Source organism: Lactuca saligna, chromosome 4, assembly GCF_052625555.1.
Source record: "Lactuca saligna cultivar CGN05327 chromosome 4, ASM5262555v1, whole genome shotgun sequence".
In the NCBI taxonomy this organism is placed as follows: domain Eukaryota; kingdom Viridiplantae; phylum Streptophyta; class Magnoliopsida; order Asterales; family Asteraceae; genus Lactuca; species Lactuca saligna.
In genome coordinates, this window is record NC_136420.1 from 203158103 (window position 1) to 203178228 (window position 20126).

A 20126-nucleotide genomic window follows, 5' to 3' on the forward strand; every position below is an offset into this window, starting at 1 on the left:
AAAAAATTCCGTTTTTTTTTTTTTTGAAAAATACGTGAAATATTCTAAATAGAATATTACACTGACATATTGTAAAAAATAATTTTAAAATGCAAAATAAATGGAAAAATCTAAAAATTCTTTTTTTAAATATTATTTTTGGAACTTGAATTAACTAAAAAAAATAAAAAATAAATAAAAAAAAATTCTATTTTTTTTGAAAAATACGTGAAATATTCTAAATAGAATATTACACTGTACATATTCTAAAAATAATTTTAAAATGCAAAATAAATGGAAAAATCAAAAAATTCTTTTTTTAAATATTATTTTCGGAACATGAGTTAACTAAAAAAAATTAAAAAAATTAAAAAAAATAAAAAAATGTGTCTCACGGTCTCACAAAATATAGGTGCTCTCAAATAAAAAAATGCGTCTCACGGCTCAATAAATATTAATGAATGCGGAATAACCCTAATCGAAGCTTTTTCACAGAAAAGAAGTGTATGAATTACACAGCCTCCTGCTCTGATGCCAATTGAAGAGTTTAAAACAAACTTAAAGATCGATTAGATCTATGAAACAGGTAAATGAATGACTAAGTAAACAATCAAGAACAAGCTAATGAATCAGAAAGGTCGAATGATTCAATAAACAATCCTCAGAAGAGCTCGATAAAGAACGTCAACTGTAGAGGATTTTAGGGTTTACAAATATTCAATGAGAGTGACGACCGTTACTATACGCATACATGCATGCATATATTTATAATAAAACCCTAACAGATTTTCTAATAATAATAAGGCTAATCTAGCTGAACATGGATTGACAAGCCCAATCCGGTTGTAAAACAAAAGGGCCCAAGACGCAACTCTATTATCTTCAACAATCTCCCCCTTTGCGTCTTTGGCACAGAATCTTCATTCTCTTTTGACAGCAGAAGGCTTCTTTACTGTCTCAAAAATCTTCGGTATTATAGCCAGAATGTGATGTCTGAAGGTGATATACCAACGAAGCATGTCAGTGAGGTTCTTCTTGTCTGCTGTTGAGTTCTGTTTGCATCGGTGAATGATGTTTATAATATGCTCCAGACAATCTGTAGAAAACAGATGTTTGTCTACCAAAGCAAACAGAAACTTATGCTTGTCGCCTCTGGTGAACATGACTGTTAGATTGGAAGAATCAATTTGCCCTACCTTCATTTTATGAACATCTCCTGTCTTGGAAGTAGGCTTGATGGTCGGTTTCTTATTTATAACATTTGCTATTTCCTGATCCATAGTGGCGAGCTCATGGATGTAGGAAGCCAACATTCTTTTAAGATGTTTGAGAATCGGTTCATACTCTCTATGGTTGGAGAAAAGAATGTTGTATAGCAGAATCCAATCATGCGGATTCAGACTGGGAAGATCTGCCAGAGAAATAAGATGTTCTGTGTTGGCCGTTCCTCTGTTGATTTTGAAATTAACGTTCACAAATTTCCCAGCCTGTGTCGGTTTCAGCACCTTGACTTTAATGATTTTCTGAGCGCTCCATGTCAAGTACTGCGGTTGACCATACTTCAGATAGAAATCTATTAGCTCTCTGTCAACCTTCAAGTTCGGATGAGGGACATCGGCAGTGACATCAAAGCAATGAAATGTGAAAGCTTTTCGCGTGATTGGCATGTCGAACTGCGAGTCTTTTGTATTTTCACACTCGAAGGATGCAATCGGTTCTAACCAATATATGGAAGGAAACTCAATCGCTTGAGTGATGAGTGTGTCTCTATCCCAATCTGGGAACAGAGTCTTCTTGGCTTGAATAGCATCCTCATCCTCCTTGATCTTTCTTTCCCTGGCCTCGGCCTCTCGAGCTATCTTAAGAGTTTCATCAAGCTCTTTGTCCCGTTTCTTGCGTTGAAGAGCTTCAGTGATAGTATCATCTGAATCAGATTCACTCTCAACAAGGACTTGTTTCCCAGAACCCGAAGCTACATTAACCTTCGGTTCTGTCTTGGGCACACCTTCCTCTCCCCCTTTTTGCGGAAGAACAAGCTTCTCCGAGACATCCTTCATCTCACTCAAGATGTTAATAGCAGGAAGGTGTTTCGTCTGGAGATGTTGTCTGATAGTGAGGGTAAGGAAGGGATCATGGGTGTCAAGAACATTTGTTAACAAATTCTTGACATCACCAGCGCAACTTTGAAGAACTGCCCGCTGAGTCTTTAGCAAAGAAATTTATTGTTGTGCCTGGGCCAGTTGGATCTTTTGTAGGTCGATGGTTGCCTGGTGCTTGACAAGATCTTCCTTCAGGGTGCTCTCGGCTGCCAGAGAAGCAAAACGTGAATCCAAAGATTTGAGAAATGATGTGGATTCAGTTTTGAGGTCAGCACGCAGAGCCTCAAATTTGGTGGTTTCACCCTGAAGGGTAGCCGAGAAAGAGTGAACAGATGTCTGAAACCTGGCCGCACTGGAATCAGCATGAGCTTTTAGAGAATCAAGAAAGATCTGAGTTGTGTGAACAACCTCAGAAACTTCCTTGGTGGCTTTGGAGCATGAAGGAGCTGAGTTGTCGATGGCTTCAGTTGAACGATCCAGGGCGTCAGTGTACGTCTTGATCGCAGACTCAATGAAGGCTTTGAGCACAACACCCCCGTAGGCTTTATTATCAGCCAGCAGACTATCAAGTTTGTCATGAATTTCTTGAATCTGCTGACTAGTAACAGGGGTATCGCTATCAGTGTCTGTAGGAATCCGGTAGGGGCTATAATAAATAGAGTCGAACTCTTCATCATCGCCGCCCAAGGTAGCACCGGAGTTGGAGGATGGAGAAGGAGATGGGGGAAGGTTGATGACCGGGGTTTCAACCACAGTAGCAGCCCCTGTATCAGATACATTGACTGTGACTGTTGGTTGGGAAGAGGTGATAGTAACTGTTTCGGTGATAATTGGTGTGGAGATAGAGGATTAAGGTTGAGTGATAGAGAAAGGAATGGTAGGTTCTATTGTAGTTGGAGGGATGGTTATAGGAACAGAAAGTGGGACCTTCTGTGTTGGTGATTGGGGTGGGGTTGGAATTTTAGGAGAAGTGGGAGGAATGGGTGATTTGGTAATTTGGGGAGATGTAGGTGGAGAGGGTGATTTGGGAATTTTGGGAGATGATGGTGGAGAGGGTAGATGAGTGACAGCGGGAGAAGATGGTTGTTGAGGAGACTGAGCAGGTGTTGTTTCGGTTTGAGGAGCAGCAGCCTCTGTGTCTGATGGGTCATGAGGAGCAGAGTCAGAAGAAGGAGACCCTTTGGCTCTTTTGGCCATCTTCTTGACCTTTTTGGATTTGGACTGAGAAGGTTCCTCTGCCTCAGATTTGCGTTTAGAGGATCTTCTCTTTCTCTCCTTCTTTGGTTCAGTTTGTTTCTTCTCCTTTTTCTCCTTTTTTCTTGCCCTCTTGCCACGGTTGGCAGGTTGATCGAGGGCGTCAAGAGCAGCATGCTGTTCATCGGACAGAACCCTTGGAGGCAAGGGTGTTCTAGTGCTATAGTCAGCCATGATGTTGCTGTGAGGCGTGACGCACCTATACATGGATTCAGGGATCAATCCATAATGGAGAAACTTACTTGGATTAGAGACAATGATCTTCTTGGTGTGGTAAGTGGCAATTGAAGCCGTAAGAGAATCCTTCATTACCGGGATTTCAAGGGAATCCATGGCCCTTTTTGTAATAAGCGTCCAGAACCGGCCGCATGAGATCTCGGAGTACCTTGTAGTTGTGTTGAGACTTTGAACGACTTGAGACCAGATTATGGAGCCATAATCTAGATTGATGTCGTTGTAAAGACCATACAGGATGGTCAGAAACCCTTTACTCGTGGTGTCAGAACCACCACACCTCTCCGCTAATCCCTTAATAAGAAGGGTAAGCAATCCGTTCCACTGAGACGGAAGACATGATTTCTTGACTTTAGGAATGGTAGTAAGAACATCCGTATACCCCATTTCGTACATCATTGAATAGAGTTGCGCAGTGGTGATAAAGTCCGGTGAGATGACGGAAGAGTCGATAGCAAGCCCTAGAAGAGACCAAAACCTTGTTTTGGATACAGAGGTTTTCTTGTCGTGAATGGTGAAGAAGATGCGATCTTTGTGTTTGTCGTAGTTGGCCGTTGTGTAAACTTGGGAGAGCAGGGACATGGGAACGGCCTCCACCTGCGTGAGTGCCAACAACAATGGGGAATATTTGAGGCATTCCACCACGTGTAGCATGTAGGAGTCATATAAGAATGGGGTCATCTCTATAATCAAATTTTGATTAGGTTTGATTGAGAGCAAAGAGGAGGATGCAGTTTGATCTTGTGCTGAAGAAGAAGTCGCCATTGTTGAGTTGTGGAAGAAGATGAACAGTTGAAACTTTTTCAGAGAGAGAATACGTAAGAGGTAAATGCCAAAGAACACGATCACCCCTTATTTATACCGTTCACAGGAGAGAGAAAATCGTGATGATGAAGAAACCAAAACGTCGCCTGAAAAAGCGCAATTGGAAGTTATGGTGTATCACAGGAATACGTCAGCACACGTGGGTGTGAAAGGAATCAATTGCACGCGCCCAAATTATTTTTGTACCGTTTGAAATTCTTGTGCCCTTGTTTGGTTACATCTGAAACTTAAAACCATATGCCAAACAGTAATCAGAATGTTGGAAAAAATTAATTTTCGTGCATAGGAGTGTGAAAGATAAAGAGATAAATCAAAGGTGTTTTGGATGTGAGTGTTGTCTAGTAAGAAGACAGAAAGCGGAAGATTCCGGGCAAAAATCGCTTCCTTCAAAGCCAAAAGAGACTTGAAGTGCTTGTGTGGTTTCCCGAGAAATACGATCAGTTGTCTGTTAATAAACAATGAAAGGCATCTTTTGATCATGGGCTGAAGGGTGGCTGACCTCTAACCGAACATCAAGTCTTAACATAAAACTGAGTGTTGGTAGAGATACCTGTGAGACCGATGTGATCTGTTGAACAGGTAGGTGGGAAGTATCACGTGACAAAAATGGGATAGACAGAAATCTCAAAGAAAAATAAACTGGACCTCTTTGGGAAGAAATGTCTTAGGTGTAGAAAATTTCATAAAAGATCACACAAAAAGAAAATGAGATTTCCAAGTAATAGCTTGAGTTTATCACTCACCTTCAATTCGTTTCAGGTATTGGATTTTGGGTTTCACTTAGAACGTGGTAATCGAATCCAAGATCATAAACACAGATGTTGTGCAACCATAAGGCTCAGTGGTAAAGACCGAAAGCATCAAGGGTTACTTTGGGGAATCGAAGGTAAATGAAGAAGTTGAGGAGATGGTTAAGAGACCGAACGTACCTTCTGCTACAGAATAGGGACAGAGCAGAGCAACTCATGTTTCAGATGAGTAGAGTAAGGTAGCTCTAGACCGAGTATGAGAGAATAGCCTGATTGGGAAGAAACGATAGGTATTGATCGAATCATTAAGGCCTGCTCGAGGTCATAGAGGCTTGCGACAACATACAGCAGCATGCTTCTAGGGACGTCTAACTAGTCTGAGAAAGATAAAACATACCTGAGTAAACACCACAGAAGGAGATGCTTGTATTCACCTATGCAAATCGTACACCGACCAGAAAGATAAAATGTTTTTGTAATTTTGGGATTTTTCTGAAAAATAAATAAAAACGGAAAGATAAAAAAAAATTAGGAAGCAGAGATAGACCAAGCGATCTGTGTATTTCGGTGACAAATTCAGAACCGAGAGAAACCGAGCGGTCTGTCTAGTTCGGTTCAGAATCATTGGAGCAGAGAGAGACCGAGTGTTGCGTTGGTTCCTTTAAATTTCCAGGACAGAGAGAGACCGAGCGGTCTGGTTGCTTCGGTTTCTTTAAATTTCTAGAGCAGAGAGAGACCGAGCGGTCTGGTTGCTTCGGTTCCTATATTTCACCAGAGCAGAGAGAGACCGAGCAGTCTAGTTGCTTCGGTTCCTTTATTTCACCAGAGCAGAGAGAGACCGAGCGGTCTGGTTACTTCGGTTCCTTTATTTCACCAGAGCAGAGAGAGACCGAGCGGTCTGTCTCGTTCGGTTCTTGATTCTTAGATGGAGATTTGAGGATTTGGGACCGACTCTCCAACCATCATACCCAAGCCTTGTAGAATTTTATTGAAAGTCGTTTCAGGAAGAGCTTTGGTAAAGACATCGGCCAATTGATCAGTGGTTCTAACAAAGTGTACTTCAACGTTTCCGTCTTCCACGTGATCCTTGATGAAGTGATACCTCAGTGCGATGTGCTTGGTCTTGGAATGCTGCACTGGGTTATGATAGATCCTAATTGCACTTTCAGAGTCACAATATAGTGGGATCTTTTTTATATTGAGTCCATAATCTCGAAGTTGACTCTAGATCCAAATCACTTGAGAGGTACAAGAAGCAGCAGCAATGTATTCGGCTTCAGTAGTAGACAGTGACACGCAGGTTTGTTTCTTGGACTGCCAGCTAACTAACTTCCCATCGAGGAATTGGCAACCGCCAGTAATGCTTTTCCTGTCGAGACCACAACCACCAAGGTCTGCATCTGAGTAGGCTTGAACGAAGAAGCCAGACTTAGAAGGGTACCACAGACCTAAAGAGGTAGCTCGCTTGAGATATCGGAATATGTTTTTCACTGCAAGCATATGAGGTTCCCTTGGATTTGCCTGAAATCGAGCACAGTAACAAACGGAAAACATTATGTCAGGTCTGCTAGTAGTAAGATACTTTAGAGAGCCTATCATTTGACGATAAAGTGTAAGATCAACAGCTGGTTTGTCCAGGGAAGGAGTGAGCTTAGTGTCGAATGCCATTGGGACTTTGACTTTTGAATCTCCCATCATGCCAAATTTTGCTAAGAGATTCTTGGTGTAAGCTTCCTGGTTGATAAAGATGCCTTCAGGTCCCTGTCTTATATTTAAACCAAGGAAAAAATTAATGGGACCCATTGAGCTCATTTCAAATTTAGTCTCCATCAGCTTTCTGAATTTAGCTGTCAGGCCTGGATTCGTGGAGCCAAAGATGATATCATCGACGTAAATTTGGACGATCATAAGGTGGTTACCTTCCTTTTTGCGAAAGAAGGTTGGGTCAACCGAACCTTGTTTGAATTTGGACATCTTTAAAAATTTAGTCAGCGTTTCATACCAGGCCCTCGGTGCTTGTTTGAGACCATACACGGCTTTATCCAATATGTAACAGTGATCGGGATGCTTTTCATTCACGAATCCAGGAGGTTGCTCCACATACACAGTCTCTTCGAGATCTCCATTGAGAAAAGCACACTTGACGTCCATTTGAAAGACCTCAAAGTTTTTGTGAGCAGCATAAGCAAGAAATATTCTCACTGATTCCAGCCTAGCTACCGGAGCGAAAGTCTCTTCATAGTCAATGCCTTCCTCTTGACAGTATCCTTTGACGACCAATCGAGCTTTGTTTCTGATAACATTCCCTTCCTTGTCGAGTTTGTTCCTAAAGACCCGTTTGAGACCAACAACCGAGGCATGAGGAGGAGTTGGAATAAGACGCCAGACCTTGTTCCTTTCAAATTCATTCAGTTCATCTTGCATTGCTTGAACCCAATCAGAGTGATCAAGAGCAATTTTAACTGTCTTTGGTTCAACTTTGGAAACAAATGAGTTAAACATGCAGAATTCAACTTTTGAGTACAAGGATGCTTGTTTTGCCTTGAGCTGTGATCGGGTCAGAACTGTTTCTGAGATATCACTGACCACTTGAGAAATAGGATGATTTCTGGTCCATTTGGTGAGAGGAGGGAAGTTTGGATCAAAGGATGGATCCTATTCAGCATTTATCATTTCTTCTGGTTCGGACAGACTGTCAAAGTCGAATGACATATCAGCATGCTCCCCCTCGACATGTGATCTTTCAGGAATGTCTTGTGAATCATGAGCTATAGGGGTTTCCTGATGTGATGATCTTTCGGGTGCTAATGAACCTACGGTTGGAGAGGCTCTGTCGTTTGGTGAGACGCTTTCGGTTGGTGAGACACTCTCTGTTGGTGAAGCACTCTCTGTTGGTGAAGCACTCTCGGTTGGAGGTTGAGACCTTAGCTCCCCCTCAACTTGTGAACTTGACTGGAATGCAGGTGGATCCTTGTCACACCCCCAAACCTGAACGGCGGAAACGTTCGGGGGCGGATGACTTCATGTGGTAGCGTAACAAATGAATACATAGTAAGAAAGCAATACAACCATCATATATATAATTGAAAGTTTACATTTGTCAAAAGTTACATGTTCAAAACCAATTACAATATGATGTCAAAATATGAGATTAAACTGGCGCCGCAACATCTCTTCTTCAAAAGCATATTAGTACCTGAAATTTACTGAATCCCTGGGACATACAAGTAATTTTGAAAGAGTTGATCAGCATTTAAGCTGGTGAATTTCATAAGTATTTAAATGAAATGAAATGTTTTATCTTTGTTTGTATGTGTTTAGAAAATCCTATATTTTCTACTAGCATAAAAGTAGCCTTCATTCAAGACCAATGTTTGTTTCCAAAATGTATGTAAAGGTAAAATAATAAATGAGTTTAAAAACCTTGTAAATCAATGCATTTTTAATACCCCTTGTGAGTTTTATAACCATACTATTGACTCGAAATGCCTATACACAACGTTCTTCAGGCGTTGGAATGTTATGACGTTTGTCACCCCAAACGGTGGACTGTAGCTAACAGTCAGGGCGCGGGTTGTCAAGCCCGTATAGATCTATACACAAACACCATGCTCCCCCTCCAAGGGATTCTGGTATATAATACAAGACTTGAAACTTGTACTCGAACGTACATGAAGTTAGTGTCTCACAAACCCGTGGTATAAAAACAGATCTACTGGTTAAAATGTTACGTTTGTTCTTGTATACGAAAGTAAACTTCTTGAAATATATGTTTCTAGTACATAAGAGTTAGAAATCTGTTCGTAAAACTATACCTATTATAGTTTTACAAAGTGTGCCTTGTTTGTTTTTGGAAATACTTAAGAAAAGAATCATTTGTTTATGAAAGCATAGATTTTTGGTGTAGAGTCTACGATAGAAAAGAATAATTTAAGAACAGTTTAGTTTTATACCTGCATTACAACAACTTTATATTTTAAAAGATCGAATGCTATTGTAACATATGATATATATTTATATAATTAAAAGTTCCTTTAAAGGTTTATAAATCGCATGTGATTTGAATATTTAACAGTATATAAAAGAGTTTCTTTATATAACACACGATAATACTCGTGTATTTTACTTGTAATCCCCCCCTTTGAAAGCATATAAAAGTATTTAGAATAATTAAAACGGTTGATTAAGCGGTATGAAACTCACTTGAAAGTTTTGGAGATAGCGAGATGGAAAACCGGGCAGAGTTTCGTCTCGGGAAACGGATTTTCCTCGGGATTCTCGGGAATCTCGGGAGTAAAATCGACCTTCGGGACTTGAGCCAAAAAGACCAGAGCTTCGGGTTTGAACGGACACGGAAAACGAGGCAAAGTAGAGTGAGAGAGAAGAGAAATGAGCCCTTTCTTTGGAAACCCTCGTATGCTATTTATAGGGAGGCTGGTCTGCCTCAGTACGTGGGACGTATGCTAGTACGCAGCGCGTACGCGTACGTCACGCATGACCGAAGCCTCGACTGCCTCGGCCTCGGATGGGACGGGTCCCTGGGTACGCGGGTCGGATGGGACGGGTCACTGGGTACGCGGGTCGGATGGGACAGCGGGTCGGGTTCTCCGGATCGTGCGACGTGGACGGTTTGAGGCCGAGCTTCTCGGGTACGCGGGGCGTACAGGGGTACGCAGCGCGTAACTCGGATGCTGACTCCCCTTCGGATAATATCCGAATTTTGAATAAAATAAATAATTAATTTATTTAATAAACTTCAAAAATTCATATCTTCTTCATACGAACTCCGTTTTCGATGGTCTTTATATCCTCGCGTAAGTGAGACTACGCTCTTCAACTTTCGTTTAGACTCCGTCGGCAAATTCCGAAATTTTTTTTTTTTTTATTAAATATAAAATCTATCGTGTTTAAGGAATTTCTTTGAAAATTCGTAACTTCTTTATCTGATGTCGGTTTTTGCCAGACTTTTTACCGCTGGAATACCATTGTCGAGACCTTCGATTCTCGTTTAGGTCATTCCGGCCAAAAGTCGCTCGATTTCTGATTCAAGTTTTTAGATGTCTGTTGCTAAATCGAACTTGGAAAAATCATAACTTCGCTAAATAAAGTCGGATTTGGGCGTTCTTTTCACGTACGATCATGGTTCAAATACATTTAATCATAGAAGGAAATTAAATAGGACTTATTTGTACATTTTATTATGAAAGTAAATTTTATTACTCAGAAGCGGTTACAATACTTGACCCACTTTGGTCGTTACAAAGAGTTGAAATATCGGGTTGTCACATCATCCCCCCGTTAGAGAGAATTTCGTCCCGAAATTTAAAGTAGTAAAGATACTAGTGAACATGAAAGAGATGAGGGTACTTTTGTTTCATCTGATCTTCTCGTTCCCACGTGAATTCGGGTCCCCGCTTGGCGTTCCAGCGGACCTTCACGATGGGTATGCGACTTTGGTTTGTTTGTTTGACCTCTCGGTCCATAATTTCTACTGGTTCTTCCATAAAGTTGAGGCTCTCGTTGATCTCGATTTCGTCGAGTGGGATAACAAGAGTCTCGTCGGATAGACACTTTTTCAAGTTTGAGACGTGGAAGGTTGGATGGATGTTACTAAGTTCGCGCGGTAGGTTAAGCTTGTAAGCCACAGGGCCGATTCTGGCAAGAATCTCGAAAGGCCCTATGTACCTTGGATTTAGTTTCCCACGATTTCCAAATCGTATTAAACCCTTCCACGATAAGACCTTTAATAAGACGTGGTCTCCTACCTGGAATTCCAAAGGTTTCCTCCTTTGGTCAGCGTAGCTTTTCTGTCGGTCTCTTGAGGCTTTCAATCGTTCACGAATCTGAACGATCTTCTCTGTTGTTTCACGTATGATCTCCGGACCGGTGAGAGTGCTTTCAGGAACTCTTCTTCCAGCTAACTGGGTATCGCCAACTTCAGTCCAGCACAGAGGGGATCTGCACTTTCGACCATAGAGGGCTTCAAACGGAGCAGCCTTTATGCTTGTATGATAACTATTGTTGTATGAAAATTCGACAAGGGGTAAATGAATATCCCATGCCTTTCCAAAATCAATCACGCAAGCTCTCAGCATGTCTTCTAAAGTTTGTATAGTTCTCTCACTTTGTCCGTCTGTCTGTGGGTGGTAGGCTGTACTCATGTCCAGCCTAGTTCCCAGGGAACTTTGTAGTGACTGCCAGAACCTTGAAGTGAATCTACTATCTCGATCGGAGATAATGGATATCGGAACACCATGCAGTCGCACTACTTCCCTTAAGTAAGTTCTTGTAAGCTTCTCCATTTTGTCAGTCTCTTTGATGGGTAGGAAATGCGCGGATTTGGTCAGTCTGTCGACAATGACCCATATGGTATCGAGTCCACTTGTCGTCTTGGGTAATTTGGTTATGAAGTCCATAGTAATCCGCTCCTATTTCCATTCCGGTATCTCTGGCTGTTGTAGTAGTCCTGACGGTTTCTGATACTCGACCTTAACCTTAGCGCAAGTAAGACATTTACTCACGAAGGTAGCAATTTCTGCTTTCATGTTAGGCCACCAGTACAGTTTCTTAAGATCCAGATACATTTTATTTGAACCCGGGTGAACGGAATATCTTGAGTTGTGAGCTTCAGTCATGACTATGTTTCTGAAACCACCATGTTTTGGGGTCCAGATTCGGTCCATGAGATAGTAGGCTCCGCCACCCTTGACTTCTAAATTCTTCTCCATTCCTCGCAGGGATTCACCCGCCACATTTTCGGGTTGCAAAGCTTGCATTTGTGCTTCCTTAATTTGTGTGGATAAGTGGGAATGGATAGTCATGGTCAGAGATTTGACCCTCCGACCAGTGTATTCCTTTCGACTGAGGGCGTCGGCTACTACGTTGGCCTTTCCAGGATGATAACGAATCTCACATTCGTTGTCATTCAGTAACTCGACCCATCGTTGTTGTCGCATGTTGAGTTCCTTCTGATCGAAAATGTGTTGAAGGCTCTTCTGATCGGTGAAGATGGTACTCTTTGTTCCGTATAAGTAGTGCCTCCAGATCTTCAGAGCAAATACCACAGCTCCTAATTCGAGATCGTGTGTCGTATAGTTCACTTCGTGTGTCTTAAGCTGTCGGGAGGCATAAGCGATAACCTTCCCCCTCTGCATAAGAACACAACCTAGTCCTTGATTTGAAGCATCGCAATACACCACGAAGTCTTCTATCCCTTCGGGGAGGGATAGTATCGGTGCGGTGCACAAGGCCTGCTTTAGTGTCTGGAATGCCTTCTCTTGTTTCGCTTCCCAGTCAAAGACCACACCTTTTTGAGTTAATGAAGTAAGAGGTTTCGCAATGCTCGAAAAGTTCTTTATGAATCTGCGATAGTAGCCAGCTAGACCTAGAAATTGACGAATTTCAGTAGGTGTCTTTGGTGCCGACCAGTTCTCAATAGCCTTAATTTTGGAGGGGTCCACGTGTATACCCTTTTCGCTAACAACGTGACCTAAAAATTCGACTCTTCGAATCCAAAATTCGCATTTAGAGAACTTCGCATAGAGTTTTTCCGTTCGCAGTGTTTCTAGGGCTTTTCGTAGGTGTTGACCATGCTCTTCCTCACTTCGACAGTAGATAAGTATATCATCGATAAAGACGATGACGAACTGGTCCAAGTAAGGGCGGCATACCCTATTCATTAGGTCCATAAATACTGCTGGTGCATTGGTTAATCCGAACGGCATCACCACGAATTCATAGTGTCCATAACGAGTTCGGAACGCTGTCTTTGGAATGTCCCCCTCTAGAACTCGTAATTGGTGATATCCCGATCGCAGGTCTATTTTTGAGAAGTAGTTCGCCCCTTGAAGTTAATCGAATAGGTCGTCGATACGGGGTAGAGGATAGCGGTTTTTGACAGTAAGTTTGTTCAGCTCTCTGTAGTCGATGCACATACGGAACGATCCGTCTTTCTTCTTTACAAACAAGACCGGTGCTCCCCAAGGTGAGAAACTTGGTCTTATGAATCCTTTGCGAAGGATTTCATTAAGTTGACTGGAAAGTTCCTGCATCTCTGCTGGTGCAAGGCGATAAGGCGACTTCGCTACTGGGGTAGCTCCTGGAATTAAGTCGATTCTGAACTCGACTTGGCGTTGCGCTGGTAATCCTGGTAGTTCTTCTGGAAAGATATCGGGAAAGTTGCGTACTACCGAGATGCTCTTGATGTCCTTCAATTCTTGACTTGTATCGACGATGTGCACTAGGAATGCCCGACAATCCTTCCGTAAGCACTTTCGAGCTTGGATGCACGAAATGATGCGAAGGTTTGTACTAGATTTGTCGCCGTAGATAACTAATGTTTCGTTGTTCGGGAGGTTAAGACGGACTGCTTTCTCAAAGCACATGATGTCAGTGCGAAGGAGACTCAACCAATCCATGCCGACTATGACGTCGAAACTTTTAATTTGTACCGGCATGAGATTGATTGGGAAAGAATGGCCGTCCAATGTTAATGTACAGCCCATGTATATGCAATTTGTGCTTTCGGTTTTTCCATTGGCCATCTCTACAGTGAATGATTCTTTTAACTTGCTAGGTTTAGGTTTAAGTAAATGGATAAAGTTTTGACTCACGAAGCTTCTCTCCGCTCCACTATCGAATAATATGCATGCGTATGAATTATCGAGAAGAAACGTACCAGCAACTATAGTGGGGTCAGCTACAGCTTCGTCGTGCCCTATTGCCAAAACTCGTCCTACACCTCTGGTGCCTGCTGCCTTAGGACAGTTTCTCTTGTAGTGGCCCACCTTGCCACAACCGTAGCAAGCCTGCCCTACACCCGCACCCGGAATTTGAGTGATCGGCTTTGCGGGTTCTTTGCAGAAACGAGCCGTGTGTCCTTTCCTGTTGCAGTTGGCGCACTGCATATCTCGGCAAGGTCCATGGTGGTGGAAATTGCACTTGGTGCATTTTGGGAGGTTGCCTACATAAGGCTTTGTTGGGTAGGTATTCGTAGGGACTGTAGCAGGTACAATAGCAGCATTTACTGACACGAGTTGTTTCTTTGCGGATTCTTGGGAAGATCCACCCTTTCCTTTGATCCACGCTCTCTTCCTGCCATTGTTGTTGTTGTTGTTGTAGTTGTTGTTTCCTTTCTGTGGTGCTGGTGCAGAAGTGGTTGAGTTCTGATGACCTCCAAAGTCGATCAGAGATTGTGCCAGTTCCTTAGCACTTTCAAAGGTGTCAGGTTTGGAAGCTAACACGCTTGACCGCATGTGGGGCGTCAGTCCCCAGATGTACCTTTCTATCTTCTTGCTCTAGGGAGCAATCATGTCTGGACAAAGGATTGCTTGTTCGCAGAATCTGTTGGTATAAGTAGCGATGTCGGTACCCACCATTCCGAGAGTCCATAGTTCGTGTTCAAGCTTTTGAATTTCCCCCCCGCAGGCAGTATTCTCTCATCATCATGGCCTTCAAGCTCTCCCAGCTTATGGAGTTTGCCACGATTAGGGTAAGTACTTTAACGTGACCATTCCACCAAGTTAAAGCTTTATCAAGAAGGGTGAAGGTTGCAAATTTGACCTTGCTGTGCTCGGGACATGAGCAGATTTCAAAGACTACCTCTGTCCTTTCAATCCACTGCCTCAGGGCCATCACACCACCAGTACCATAAAACATCCAGGGCTTGGCATTGGTGAAGTCCTTATAGGTGCATTCTTGAGGTGGTCCATGACTCTCGCCATGGTTGGACGTGTGTGCGCCAGATCCCGAGACATTAGCACTTGAGTTATTGATCTGTGACATGGCAGCTGCCACTGCTGCGGTGACTGCTGCTTGAAACATTACAGCATCAAATTGGGGTGGTGGAGGTGGTGGTATAGGTATTTCCTCACTGTTGTTTCGCCTTGGATTCCTACGCGGAGGCATCCTTCAACTATAGATGGAAAGAAAACAATGATAAGAATTTCATGAAATGGAAAATGTATGTGTCTCATGAATTAAATCGCTATAATTCAACAACAAAAGATAGTATGAGTCTTAAAATAGAAGAATGAAAGTTATTTGTAAGACTGAAGGTATGAAACAAGTATTTGGGTTCCCAAGGACCATTCAAGGTTCGAACGAAATACTCAACATAGTAATAATAGTGCCACTTATATTAATATAAAAGTTGTTACAACAATCAAGAAAATTTGTCCCCTATAAGGATCTCCGTTTACCAAGTTCAAGAAATTTAAAGACTTTTAGCCGAGGTCCTAAGCTATAACAAAATTTGAGTTCTTGACAAGCACTACTTGCGTCGAAAGTTGAGTTTGGAGCTTGACTCCGTATCTGATTGCTTCGACTCCATTAGACGCCTATCCAAAGCGGCTTGTTGTTCCCTTAGTTCGGTGAGGGCTGCAATAATTTGCGCTTGAAACGCTTCGGTTTGGAACTGAGCGTTGTCTTGCCTCTTGTTCAACTTACGGATGTCAGAAGTGTGAACCTGCACTTCTACGTTGATATCCCGGATTCGACTAGCTTGTACTCCAGACTGATAGGACTGATTGGCTAACTTACCCACCATTACCGGGAGTGCTTGATCAGCCGAACCTCCGCCGCGGACAACATAGAAGTCCCGGCACATGCCGTAGGGAGGGCGTAGGTTTTGCTGTTGGCTCCAATGGTGGAGGTGACTTCCCCAGATGGGAGTCGGTCCTTGAAAGTTCCTTACGAAGACGGGAGGTTGAATGGGTGGTGGATCGATAACTTCCGGCTCTGAGTCGGTACCGGAGTCATCACCCACGTCTATGGGTTCCTCGTCCTCTTCGGGATCATCTTCGATCCATCCTCCATTACCTTGGTTGGGAAAGTAGGGGTCGCCAGGGTGGTGAAATCCAGCCATTTGACTATACGAGAATTAGGGTTATAAGAATTGAATAAAGTCGGAACATGTACACATGTAAGTTAAACTAGTTTAGATAGCAAATACTCCTATAGTATTTAAATTCTTGTGTTTGATTTTTGTAATGGTTTGGTACGGTTTGACTTGTTGCTTACTACGATCATTCCTCGATTCGTGCGTGTCAACTTGCCTAAATACTTGTATAAGTGTATAACATGAAAATAGTTTGTGGTATGCATGTAATTGTACTTAAATGAACTATCAATTTAAGTTGAACGAAATGCTGCTTAAGTGTAAAAAGAAAATTTGTTTTGCCAGAGAGTATTAGTCCCTTAAGCATTTATAGTTTGTATATCTTATGTGGTTCGATATACTTAGTTCACTATAAACATTGCTCTGATACCAATCTGTCACACCCCCAAACCTGAACGACGGAAACGTTCGGGGGCGGATGACTTCATGTGGTAGCGTAACAAATGAATACATAGTAAAGAAAGCAATACAACCATCATATATATAATTGAAAGTTTACATTTTTCAAAAGTTACATGTTCAAAACCAATTACAATATGATGTCAAAATATGAGATTAAACTGGCGCCGCAGCATCTCTTCTTCAAAAGCATATTAGTACCTGAAATTTACTGAATCCCTGGGACATACAAGTAATTTTGAAAGAGTTGATCAGCATTTAAGCTGGTGAATTTCATAAATATTTAAATGACAATGTTTAAATGAAATGAAATGTTTTATCTTTGTTTGTATGTGTTTAGAAAATCCTATATTTTCTACTAGCATAAAAGTAGCCTTCATTCAAGACCAATGTTTGTTTCCAAAATGTATGTAAAGGTAAAATAATAAATGAGTTTAAAAACCTTGTAAATCAATGCGTTTTTAATACCCCTTGTGAGTTTTATAACCATACTATTGACTCGAAATGCCTATACACAACGTTCTTCAAGCGTTGGAATGTAAACTTGTATACGAAAGTAAACTTCTTGAAATATATGTTTCTAGTACATAAGAGTTAGAAATCTGTTCGTAAAACTATACCTATTATAGTTTTAGAAAGTGTGCCTTGTTTGTTTTTAGAAATACTTAGGAAAAGAATCATTTGTTTATGAAAGCATAGATTTTTGGTGTAGAGTCTACGATAGAAAAAAATAATTTAAGAACAGTTTAGTTTTATACCTGCATTACAACAACTTTATATTTTAAAAGATCGAATGCTATTGTAACATATGATATATATTTATATAATTAAAAGTTCCTTTAAAGGTTTATAAATCGCATGTGATTTGAATATTTAACAGTCTATAAAAGAGTTTCTTTATATAACACACGATAATACTCGTGTATTTTACTTGTAATCCCCCCCTTTGAAAGCATATAAAAGTATTTAGAATAATTAAAACGGTTGATTAAGGGGTATGAAACTCACTTGAAAGTTTTGGAGATAGCGAGATGGAAAACCGGGCAGAGTTTCGTCTCGGGAAACGGATTTTCCTCGGGATTCTCGGGAATCTCGGGAGTAAAATCGACCTTCGGGACTTGAGCCAAAAAGACCAGAGCTTCGGGTTTGAACGGACACGGAAAACGAGGCAAAGTAGAGTGAGAGAGAAGAGAAATGAGCCCTTTCTTTGGAAACCCTCGTATGCTATTTATAGGGAGGCTGGTCTGCCTCAGTACGTGGGGCGTATGCTAGTACGCAGCGCGTACGCGTACGTCACGCATGACCGAAGCCTCGACTGCCTCGGCCTCGGATGGGACGGGTCCCTGGGTACGCGGGTCGGATGGGACGGGTCACTGGGTACGCGGGTCGGATGGGACAGCGGGTCGGGTTCTCCGGATCGTGCGACGTGGACGGTTTGAGGCCGAGCTTCTCGGGTACGCGGGGCGTACAGGGGTACGCAGCGCGTAACTCGGATGCTGACTCCCCTTCGGATAATATCCGAATTTTGAATAAAATAAATAATTAATTTATTTAATAAACTTCAAAAATTCATATCTTCTTCATACGAACTCCGTTTTCGATGGTCTTTATATCCTCGCGTAGGTGAGACTACGCTCTTCAACTTTCGTTTAGATTCCGTCGGCAAATTCCGAAATTATTTTTTTTATTAAATATAAAATCTATCGTGTTTAAGGAATTTCTTTGAAAATTCATAACTTCTTTATCTGATGTCGGTTTTTGACAGACTTTTTACCGCTGGAATACCATTGTCGAGACCTTCGATTCTCGTTTAGGTCATTCCGGCCAAAAGTCGCTCGATTTCTGATTCGAGTTTTTAGCTGTCTGTTGCTAAATCGAACTTGGAAAAATCATAACTTCGCTAAATGAAGTCGGATTTGGGCGTTCTTTTCACGTACGATCATGGTTCAAATACATTTAATCATAGAAGGAAATTAAATAGGACTTATTTGTACATTTTATTATGAAAGTAAATTTTATTACTCAGAAGCGGTTACAATACTTGACCCACTTTGGTCGTTACAAAGAGTTGAAATATCGGGTTGTGACAATCCTCCCCCTCTACTGATGCATTGTGTTGAGAAGGGTCTTGTGAACTCGATTCTTCTTCATTCAGTCTTCTTGCAGCATCGTCAATAAGTTGCTTCAAGTTATCTACCCTGTTGTCTGCTGCACTGGCTTCAGAAAGAGTGGCCTTCTCTGGTTCATCAAAAAGCTCCATGAATTTCTCGAATAGATTGGCGACCGAGGCTGTGACTTGGCCAGTTTGAGGAAAGATTTCTCCAGCTGTGTCTTCGTTGGCCTGTAGCTTCTTAACATAGCTATCATCAAAAATTCACGTAGTAAGTTTCTTCGATCTTCTTGGAACGCTTGTTTAACACTCTGTATGCTTTGGAAGTAAGAGAATATCCCAGAAATATCCCTTCATCAGCTTTGACATCAAACTTGTTGCAGTGTTCTTTGGAATTGAAAATGAAGCACCTGGAACCGAACACATGGAAAAACTTCACATTTGGCTTCCTGTTGTTGATGATCTCATAAGGAGTGAGAGTGAAGCGTTTGTTAAGATATGACCTGTTCTGTGTAAAACAAGCAGCAGAAATAGCATCAGCCCAAAAATATAAAGGTAAGGAAGCAAAACTTAGCATTGTTCGGGCAGCTTCACATAAGGATCGGTTTCGTCTTTCAACAATTCCGTTCTGTTGAGGTGTGTAAGGAGCTGAGAAGTTGTGACTGATCCCTTTTTCTTCCAGGAATTCTTCAAATTCTTTATTTTTAAACTCCAACCCATTGTCACTTCTGATGTTGCGAACAATCTTCTTCAGCTGTACTTCAATCTGCTTGATGAACACTTTTAGCTTGTGAGTCGCTTCAGATTTAAGCTTCAGAAAGAACACCCATGTAAAACGTGAGAAGTCATCAACAATAACAAGAATATACTTGCTACCACCAATGCTTTCTACAGAAGATGGATCACATAAGTCAATATGAAGTAATTCCAGTGGTTCAACGGCTTTGGTGTTTATTATGGATGGATGACTTTGACGACTCTGCTTTCCCATTTCGCATGCAACACACATATGATCTTTGTCATATTTGGGCAATGGGAGACCCCTCACATGACTTCCAGTGACGAGTTTGTTGATATCTTTGAAGTTGAGATGAGAGAGTCTTCTGTGCCACAGCCAGCTATCATCAGATGGTGCCTTGGATAACAGACAGATGGCTGGGTTTCCTTTGATTGGTTTGAGATTTAGGGGAAACATTTCACCTTTGCGCTCTGATTGGAGAATAACTTTGTTCGTCTTCTTCTCAATAATTTCCGAACCTTCATCATCGAATGAGACTTTGAGACCAGTACCTCCAACAAGCTGAGATACACTGATGAGATTGTGTTGCAATCCCTCTACATATGCAACTTTCCTAATTGAGAAATCACCGTTTGTAATCATCCTGTAGCCTTTGATTGTTCCGAAGGAATTGTTCCCAAATTTGACATTACCACCATTGGAAAGAGATCTGAATTCCCTGAGTTCTTCCTTCCTCCCTGTCATGTGACGCGAGCAGCCACTATCAATGTACCATTCTTCGTCATACTGCTCGTCACTAATAACCTGCAAAAATTAAGCAGATTTAGGAACCCAGAGCTTT